The 10,531-nt window shown below is 43.5% G+C and overlaps 1 long non-coding RNA gene across 1 annotated transcript; it reads left to right on the top strand.

Annotated features, from left to right (window-relative positions):
* The first annotated feature begins 2,562 nt into the window (after nucleotides 1-2,562).
* LOC122542949 lies at nucleotides 2,563-8,218 on the top strand. The gene is made up of 2 exons (XR_006309892.1): nucleotides 2,563-2,822; nucleotides 6,834-8,218. It is a non-coding gene; the product is annotated as an uncharacterized LOC122542949 (long non-coding RNA).
* Nucleotides 8,219-10,531: the final 2,313 nt, after the last annotated feature.

Genomic DNA, 10,531 nt, shown 5'->3' on the forward strand with positions numbered 1-10,531 from the left:
TTGGATACTCAGCATGTGATATCATTGGATGGTTACCATGTGATATTATTGGATGGTGACTGTGTGATGCCATTGGCTAATTCCTGTGTGGTGTAATGAGAAACAAAGAGTCTGATTTTGGGAAAGACAATGCTTTGTCATTTTGTTATTTGAAGTCTGTAAACATTCCTTGAAGAAATGTATTTTCAGCCTCACACATCCACTGAATGTAAATTTTACTTCACCTTGCCTGAGAATTGGGAATCTAGAACACACTTGAATTGAACCATCAAAAAGAGAGGACCCCATTCTCGGTTACACTACACATCACCCAGACACACTTCATTCCAGTTCCCTGGGGTAGGGAGAGGTCGGGGAGGGGGTGCAGCACGGACGCCAAGTCACAGCGAGGGCTGAGAGCTTGACCCTGAGCTGGGGAGCACAGGGTAATAGTGAAGGCTGGCGTGTCAGGACACACTCAGGGGAAAGGCCAGTGGAACACCAAGAGGTGAGGGGTGTTGGGTGTGGGGGGGGTGTCGGGGGGGGGGCAAGGCTGAGCATGCCCAGAAGCTGAGAAGCGACTGGAACCTTCTAGAGATCGCTGTGGAGAGAACGGGGGAAAACTGCAGACATGGAAGCCCCCAGCACAGAATGGGGCAATATTTAAACAGAGAGAACATTTTATAAAATAAATTATAAGTAAGAGTAAAGAGGGACCTGGAATGTGGGAGATTGGAATATATCTGGAATCCACATATAACTGTAGACACTACTATTCACCTCAGCCAAGCCAATATTGCAGAGGGCGTGAGAGATGTCTGGTGTATTGACCTGGAAGGTGTTTTACTGACACATTTTATTTTGTAAGAAAAACAATGAACCTTTTGTGGGGTTGTTATAATTTTCTTGTTCTGTACCTGCTGCTTTGTACCACTCTGTATCGTAAGTCTATCTTTACGTCTTGATAACGACCTCAGAGTGAGGGAGATCAGGGCCATCAAGTGCCACATATTCTGTATGTTCCCCTGGAGACTGTGACACAGCAGCACTTTCCTGACTCAGTATGTAATGATTGTTTTTTTTAAATAAAATGTTATTTTAAAACAAAAATGAACAAGGACGATGAAGACGGGCTTTGTGGCAACTGAAATTTATAAGAAGAGTTATTTAAACAAAAAGTCAGATTTTCTAATAAAACACATTTTGCACTTGTCAGTTTTGTCGGTCTTTATTTCGATGGAGGGGATCGGTTTAGCTGGATCGTCGGTTTGCAGAGCTGGTGGCCCTCAGGTTAAATCACCGCCAGTCACTTCTCTCTCTAATGAGACAGCAGCCCCTATGGTCTGGTGAGACTATGGCGACACAATACAATTTCAATGGAAAAGAGCGACATCTGAAACACCTCCTGATGCTGCCCGGCTTTTAGATTAGATTAAACACCTCCTGATGCTGCCCGGCTTTTAGATTAGATTAGATTAGATTAGATTAGATGAGATTACTTACAGTGTGGAAACAGGCCCTTCGGCCCAACAAGTCCACACCGCCCCGCCGAAGCGCAACCCACCCATACCCCTACATTTACCCCTTACCTAACACTACGGGCAATTTTAGCACGGCCAATCCACCTGACCGGCACATCTTTGGACTGTGGGAGGAAACCGGAGCACCCGGAGGAAACCCACACAGACACGGGGAGAATGTGCAAACTCCACATGGTCAGCCGGGAATTGAACCCGGGTCTCTGGCGCTGTGAGGCAGCAGTGCTAACCACTGAGCCACCATGCCGCCCACAAGGCTTGCTGTGTCCTTCCACTCTCCTGGTGGTCTACCTTGGATTCCAGCATCTGCCGGTTTTTTTTCTCGTCTCTTATTTCAATGCGAAGTAGAGGTTTATTAAAGGGTTAGTATTAAAGCATTAACTCTGTTTCTCTCTCTCTCCGTGAGTATGTTAATAGTGAGAGTGTGTTAATAGTGAGTGTGTGTGTTAATAGTGTAAGAAATGGGGAAGTGTTGTTTTCACAAAAAGGTAGTGATAATAAGCTTAAGTATAGCGCTGACAAATCCAGTGTAAAGGGCAGCTGCAGACAATGATCACTTCAGCAAGCACTAGGGAAATGTATAATTGGGAACTAACTTTAGTGCATAATTATTCCAGTAAATACTTTAAATAATTTAGTCTCAGTAAAATAGCTGAGATAGCTGAAACAAATAAACTAGGCAAGAAAAGACACTTTGTTAAAATGTATTTTCAGGAATGGAATGTACCTATGAACTATGGAAGATGTTACAAGCAAAACAGATAAAGTGAAAGGACCATCAAGACCCAAGTTTTGCAAAATCTTCCTTATGTGAGCACTTACAGAGGGAAGGGTCGCCCACTTGGAGAAGGGGGACGGGGGGGAAATAATAAGAGCGGATCGCAAGTTAGTCAGAGAATAAAGTTGATTGGGTAATGTAGGAGTCAGAAGAGGTGACCTCACGCAGCTCAAAAGTATAACTGTGTACTAGTTTGAATGTTCATTGCTCATTTGCTTCTGCATTTGATGCCCTTTCTTGCAAGATCGTAGAATAAATTGTCTTGTTTCCAGTTTTGGTGGTCTCGTCTAAATTTTATTAAATTTGTTTCTAACAGATTTGGGGGCTCGTCCCGGGATCCCAACCTCCGGTCGCTCGGCATTTTTGGGCAAACGGAGAAGGTGCACCTCGCTGATTTCGGTGGTCTCTAGTCTCCCTCCTTGCCGCGGTGGCTTGGGCGAGCGTGATCCGGACTGAGAGACCCTGGAAACAAGACGGGCAGACGCGGCGGGTTCGGTCGGGTGACTCTTGTGATGCACAAGACCCGGGTAAGAAAGGTCTTAAAAGATTTATCCGGGCGACTGGGGTAGGCAGCGGTATTTGCTGCCAGTTGGATATATCTGGGGATCTGGGGAACCGGGATTCCAGTTGACCAGGGTTGGTAGCGGTAGTTGCTGCCAGGTGGATATATCCGGGGATCCAGGGAGCCGGGGTTCTGGGCGACTGGGTTAGGCGATTCCGGGCGACCGGGGTAGGTAGCGGTAGTTGCTGACAGTTGGATATATCCGGGTATTGCCGCAGGACGAGCTGAAACGACCAGGTAACTCTTGTGCACAGACCAAGGTAAAGAAAATGGACCTTTAAGTATTGCCTTGGTGGTCGGGCACGAATGAGAAGAACGGGGAATTGGCAACACATATAAAATAAAGTATTTAATTGGCTAGATTAATCTTACGAGTAAGGTGTCTACCTGATTCGAACACCCAGCCTTAGACCGGTTGTTAAGAAGGGAAATCCCCAGGCGAAGGTCAGGACCCTGAAGTGGGTGTGGAAGAAGCTGACACCAGACCTCAGTAAGGTTAATTAAATTACAGAAAGAAACGGCTGAGTATCGAAATGGGAAATAAGAATAGTGATTTAAGTTTAGAAGGAGACATTAGAGGGATGTCCGAGGACCACATCCCAACGGACAATCCTTTAGGAAAAATGTTAAGAGATTGGAAGTACAATCCTTGGACACGAGGAAAGGATAAAAAAACAAATGATAAAATGTCAATGAAAAACAACCTTACAGTCAGGAGGAATCAGATTATGCTTCGTGTCAGAAGGGCTAGTAGCTGAAGGGCTACTGAGGGTACACTTCGTAACTTATAGTGAATTTCAAAATTGGGAACTGTATGCATTTTACATTAAACACTGAATAATTTTTAATATATAAATATATATTTACAAGTAAGATTCCTTAATGTATATTTAGGAACAGGCTTTAAAGTTAGACAAGCATAAATTGTATTTGAGATTACAGATTAGTTTTTTTTAGATTAGATTACAGTGTGGAAACAGGCCCTTCGGCCCAACAAGTCCACACCGACCCGCCGAAGCGCAACCCACCCATAACCCTACATTTACCCCTTACCTAACACTACAGGCGATTTAGCATGGCCAATTCACCTGACCTGCACATCTTTGGATTGTGGGAGGAAACCGGAGCACCCGGAGGAAACCCACACAGACACGGGGAGAATATACAAACTCCACACAGACAGTCGCCTGAGGCAGGAATTGAACCCGGGTCCCTGGTGCTATGAGGCAGCAGTGCTAACCACTGTGCCACCGTGCCACGGAGCAAGAAATATTGCAATATTGCTTTTAAAAAAAAATCAAGGTCTAAACAAAACATTGGGTGATGAGGAATGGCCAGGAGGTGGCCCTAAAGCTGTTCAGTTGGTTAAATCGGCTCAGCAATTGATCTGGCAACGTATCATGAGAAGCAGAAACAGAAGGCGAAAATAATGCTAGCCCACGGTTGATGAGGTAATAAAGAAAAGGACAAAACTAAAAAGTGAAGGAAATCGGGATGGTGGCGGGCAGCATGTTGAAAATAGAGGGAGGAGAAGGGATTGGGGAGGAGATGTTAAGGGGTCTGGTAGACAGGAGCAAGGATTGAAGTGGAAATCCCACAGGAGGGATGTTATTACTGTGCAAAGACAGATCACTTTAAGAGAGGGTGTCCAGATCCGAAACAGGAAGTAAAGGCAGTGCCGTTTATGGACCTTGATGAAAAATAGGGGTGTCAGTAGTTCCTGCCCCCGGGGACCCACCAGGAACCCTTGATACATTTAAAGGTGGGACCTTACAAAGAGGACGTTTTTTTCCTAGTCGATACGGGGGCAGCAAGGTCATCCTTAAAGTTTAAGCCAAAGGGAGTGGGAACGAAAAAGTTAATTGGATTATGGCGACAGCTTTGTGATGAGAGGCACGAAGAGTCATTTTTACGCTCATGACGAGATATTGCCACCAAATTGGGGATGGAATTAACTGCAAAAGGTGCTATGGAGGTTCTTAAAAATGAATGTGCTCGAGCAAAACAATTACAGAAACAGAGTGAGAAGTCACAAGTGACTGGTAAACAAACAGAACGACGCGATTAAAGTTGTTAAAATGTTTTAGTCACTTATTGCATTTCCACCCTGAAATATATAATATATATAATTAATAATTAATACTTATAGTAAATCAATTGTGTTAGCCTGAATCAATATTAATTGGCAGGATTCCTTCACACATTCTCAGTGACCTGTCATATTGATTCATGGTGAATTTAAAACATGAACTGCATTAATTCATTATTAATTAAAGAATGGAAAGCTACATTACTGACCAGAGTGTGTGCAGACAGTGGCAGCAACAGTGGTATTGGTAGAGGAGAGTCGGAAATTTATTTTTGGGGGAGCCTTAACACCCCACATCAGGTACGGACCACACTAAATCAGAAAGCAGGACAATGGCTCACAGACTCTCGGACCTTGAAATATGAGACAATCTTAATAGAACAGGATGACCTTGTGTTAGTCACAGACAGTTGCTTGAATCCAGCTGCATTTCTGTGGCGGAGAGAGGGGGTGGCCTTTGGCAATCCAGAACGTGGCTGCCTTGATATTACTGAATATCAGACTAAAGTGCTTAAAAGACATACCGTTGCATGTGGGAGCTCGGTTGTTTATCGACGGGTCCTCCCGGATGATTGAGGATAAAAGGCACAATGGATATGCTGTAGTCGACGGGATAGAGGGAAGCGTCATCGAGGCTGAAAGACTGCCTAACGGCTGGTCAGCCCAAACTTGTGAACTCTATGCCCTAGAAAGAGCTCTCAGAACCTTAGAAAACAAAAAAGGAACAATATGTACAGACTCCAAATATGCGTTTGGAGTGGTACGTACCTTCGGAAAAATTTGTCAAGAAAGAGGACTGATAAATAGCAAAGAACTAGCTCATGAGGAATTAATAAAATAAGTGCTGGAATTCTGTTACTCCCGAGAGAAATAGCGATAGTCCATATACCCGGACATCAGAAAGGGAACACTCTGGAAGCAAGGGGAAACAGACTAGCAGACGAGACAGCCAAAGAGGCAGCTATGAACCATACAGTAACAAAGATGCAGATTCTTACATCCTTAGTCGACTCTTCTTCTGTGAACCCCGTGTACACAGACGAAGAGGAAAAAAGAATTCCAGGAAATAGGAGCCTCTAAGACAACCGAAGGAAGGTGGATCCTCCCGGATGGGAGGGAATTGTTGAGTAAACCGGTCATGAGAAACATCTTAGCCACTTTACACCAGGGTAGTCACTGGGGCTCCCAAGCTATATGTGACATAGTATTAAGGAAATATGGATGTAAGGGAATATATACGTTGGCAAAACAGATATGCGCAGGGTGTACAACTTGTCAGAAGCTCAATAAGAAACTAACAAGGGAAGGGCCCAAAGGAGGGAGAAACCCTTCCAAAGTATACAGGTGGATTACACTGAACTACCCCCAGTGGGAAAACAGAAGTACCTGTTGGTCCTAGTAGACCACCTAACCGGGTGGGTGAGAAGCTTTCCCAATGTCATCGGTCACCTCAAAAGGAGTGGCGAAAACCCTCCTTGAACATATCATCCCACAATATGGAATAGTGGAAAGTATAGACTCAGACCAAGGTAGCCATTTTACTTCCAAGATCTAACAAGGAGTAATGGCAGGATTAGAGATCACTTGGGAATTCTATACCCCTTGGCACCCACCCTCCTCTGGACGGGTGGAACGAATGAATCAGACCAGAAAGAAGCAATTATCTAAGCTAGTCCTAGAGACTCGATTACCATGGACCAAATGTTTGCCTATTGCGCTATTACGCGTTCGGAGTGCCCCAAGGCGCGATATCGGCCTTCCTCCTTATGAGACGATGTTTGGGCTACCATTCCTGGGAGGGAAAGGAGAAGTGCCTACAGCTGAGTTTAATGACAAGTTTTTGAAAAATTATATTGTGGCACTTGGCTCTTCATTATCTATTCTTAGGAATAAAGGCCTGTTGGTACAGACACTGCCACTCGAGTTTGCAGCACATCGGATACGACTGGGTAATTGGCTCCTGATCAAGACCTGGAAAGACACCAAACTGCACCCGAGCTGGGAGGGACCATTCCTAATCCTCCTGACTACTGAGACAGCTATCCGGGCTGCTGAGAAAGGGTGGAGTCATCACACTCGCGTTAAAGGTCCTGTGAACGCCCCCATCGGCGGAGTGGCACGCTCATCCTACAGACAACCCTCTGAAAGATAAGCTGAGAAAGAAGGAATGAACTGAGACAAAAGACTTTTTTTAACGTTTGATCGTTATTGATTGTAAGGGTTGCGTGGGCTCACCTCTCCCTGGCGCCCAAAAAGATTAAGACAGATAGACAGGACGATAGGCAGGGGTCAGAGATGGGCGGGTACTGGTATAGTATTGTAACATTAGTAGTATTAACTGTTCAAGGAGGCGGGAAAAATCACTTCACTTCACTGTGCCAAAATTATGCTAAACAAGAGGGACTTGCCGACTGTTGGGTCTGTGCAGAGGGCCCACACCATGGCAATTCTGGGATGCCCACCTCGGTAATACCACTCACCAAAAGAGAAGTGGAGTTTTGACAGGGGTAAATATAACTTTGCGGGGTGGTTCCCTCAACCAGCCCGGAAAAACCCAGGGTGCTATCGATGGCCTTAGAGTTTCCCCACCGAAAGGAGCAGTAAATACCACCCTGTTTCTGTAATCAGAATGACGCCGCACCCTTCCAATTAGGAAAATCATCTTGTGTCTACACCAGCCAAGCCACTGGCACGACCGTTCCCCTTATATTAAACGGAACATATTGGGTATGTGGCCTGAAGGCCTATCCATTTATTCCCGGGGAAAAATACATTCGCATGACCGAATGTATAGGAATGCATGCATGTTATGATGTTGACGAAACACTGCCTCAAAGCCAGAAAGGCTGGAGTGGCTGCTGTTACCTCGCTTATATAGTTCCTCACGTCCGATTAAGAAAAACATGAGCACAAGCTGAGAAAGGAGGGGGGAATAAGACATCAGGCCCGAGGGGTCTCTGAAGGAGACCGTCTGTTGTGGACACTATTCCCAAACTACGGCGCTGCAAGGGCAGGGGTAGAAATACAGAAACGGGCCGCTGCCCTTGAGAAGTTAATTAATGATACCGTCGACGCAATGGGAGAAACTCAGTCCCAAATATCGGCCATGACCACCGAAATGATTGCTACAAGACTAACAGCTTTACAGAATCGAATGGCTTTAGACTATCTCTTGGCCGAGAAAGGGAAATCTGTCCTCTGATTGGTAAGGAATGCTGCACCTTCATCCCAGGCACCTCTTCCACAGTGGAAGATAAGGCAGAAATAGTAAAGAAAAAGATAAAGAAAATAAGAGAAATTGGGGATGAACGTCGAAAAGGGATGGGGCGACTGGGGACTGACTGGTTGGGGAAAGTGGCTAGTTAATTTAGGCATTTATGTATTACTGATAATAGTAGGTCTAATGATAGGATTGAACATGTTAAAGTGGATAATGAGTAAGTTGGTAATGTCTTTAGGAGGACAACAATCAATGTTGGTCATGACAACAGCACGCGCACAAGAAAGGGAGAGGAGCAGATTACTCCTAGAGTTTGAAAAAAGGCAGACTTAGGAGGGCAGAAATGGCAAGATTGTGACCCTCTGCACCTTAGGGTGAAAAGAGGGCAGAAAATAAAATTGCAAAAACAACAAATGGTAAAAGAAAAGCAATGGGGGAGTTGTAAGAAATGGGGAAGTGTGTTGTTTTCGCAAAAAGGTAGTGATAATAAGCTTAAGTATAGCGCTGACAAATCCAGTGTAAAGGGCAGCTGCAGACAATGATCACTTCAGCAAGCACTAGGGAAATGTATAATTGGGAACTAACTTTAGTGCATAATTATTCCAGTAAATACTTTAAATAATTTAGTCTCAGTAAAATAGCTGAGATAGCTGAAACAAATAAACTAGGCAAGAAAAGACACTTTGTTAAAATGTATTTTCAGGAATGGAATGTACCTATGAACTATGGAAGATGTTACAAGCAAAACAGATAAAGTGAAAGGACCATCAAGATCCAAGTTTAGCAAAATCTTCCTTATGTGAGCACTTACAGAGGGAAGGGTCGCCCACTTGGAGAAGGGGGGACATAATAAGAGCGGATCGCAAGTTAGTCAGAGAATAAAGTTGATTGGGTAATGTAGGAGTCAGAAGAGGTGACCTCACGCAGCTCAAAAGTATAACTGTGTACTAGTTTGAATGTTCATTGCTCATTTGCTTCTGCATTTGATGCCCTTTCTTGCAAGATCGTAGAATAAATTGTCTTGTTTCCAGACTTGGTGGTCTCGTCTAAATTTTATTAAACTTGTTTTAACAATGGTGAGTGTGTTAATAGTGAATGTGTATTTATATTGACTGTTTTAATAGTGGGATTGTGTGAATATTGAATGCATGTTAATAGTGAGTGTGTTAACAATGGGAATGTGTGAATAGTGAGTGTGTTAATAGTGAGAGTGTGTGAATATTGAGTGTGTGATAATAGTGAGTGTGTTAATAGTGGGAGTGTGTAAATATTGTGTGTGTGTCAATAGTGGGAGTGTGTGAATAGTGAGAGTGTGTTAATAGTGAGTGTGTTAATAGTGAGAGTGTGTGAATAGTGAGTGTGTTAATAGTGAGTGTGTTTATAGTGGGAGTGTGTGAATATTGTGTGTGTGTCAATAGTGGGAGTGTGTGAATAGTGAGTGTGTGTTAATAGTGAGTGTGTTTATAGTGGGAGTGTGAATATTGAGTGTGTGTTAATAGTGAGTGTGTTAATAGTGGGAGTGTGTTAATAATGAGAGTGTGTGAATAGTGAGTGTGTTAATAGTGGGAGTGTGTGAATAGTGAGAGTGTGTTAATAGTGAGTGTGTTAATAGTGAGAGTGTGTGAATAGTGAGTGTGTTAATAGTGAGTGTGTTAATAGTGAGAGTGTGTGAATAGTGAGTGTGTTAATAGTGAGTGTGTTAATAGTGAGAGTGTGTGAATAGTGAGTGTGTTAATAGTGAGTGTGTTAATAGTGAGAGTGTGTGAATAGTGAGTGTGTTAATAGTGAGTGTGTTAATAGTGAGAGTGTGTGAATAGTGAGTGTGTTAATAGTGAGTGTGTTAATAGTGAGAGTGTGTGAATAGTGAGTGTGTTAATAGTGAGTGTGTTAATAGTGAGAGTGTGTGAATAGTGAGTGTGTTAATAGTGAGTGTGTTAATAGTGAGAGTGTGTGAATAGTGAGTGTGTTAATAGTGAGTGTGTTAATAGTGAGAGTGTGTGAATAGTGAGTGTGTTAATAGTGAGTGTGTTAATAGTGAGAGTGTGTGAATAGTGAGTGTGTTAATAGTGAGTGTGTTAATAGTGAGAGTGTGTGAATAGTGAGTGTGTTAATAGTGAGTGTGTTAATAGTGAGAGTGTGTGAATAGTGAGTGTGTTAATAGTGAGTGTGTTAATAGTGAGAGTGTGTGAATAGTGAGTGTGTTAATAGTGAGTGTGTTTATAGTGGGAGTGTGTGTTAATAGTGATAGTGTGTGAATATTGAGTGTGTGTTAATAGTGAGTGTGTTAATAGTGGAATGTGTGAATATTGTGTGTGTGTCAATAGTGGGAGTGTGTGAATAGTGAGTGTGTGTTAATAGTGAGTGT

The sequence above is a fragment of the Chiloscyllium plagiosum genome, chromosome 41 (genome assembly GCF_004010195.1).
Source record: "Chiloscyllium plagiosum isolate BGI_BamShark_2017 chromosome 41, ASM401019v2, whole genome shotgun sequence".
NCBI lineage: Eukaryota > Metazoa > Chordata > Chondrichthyes > Orectolobiformes > Hemiscylliidae > Chiloscyllium > Chiloscyllium plagiosum.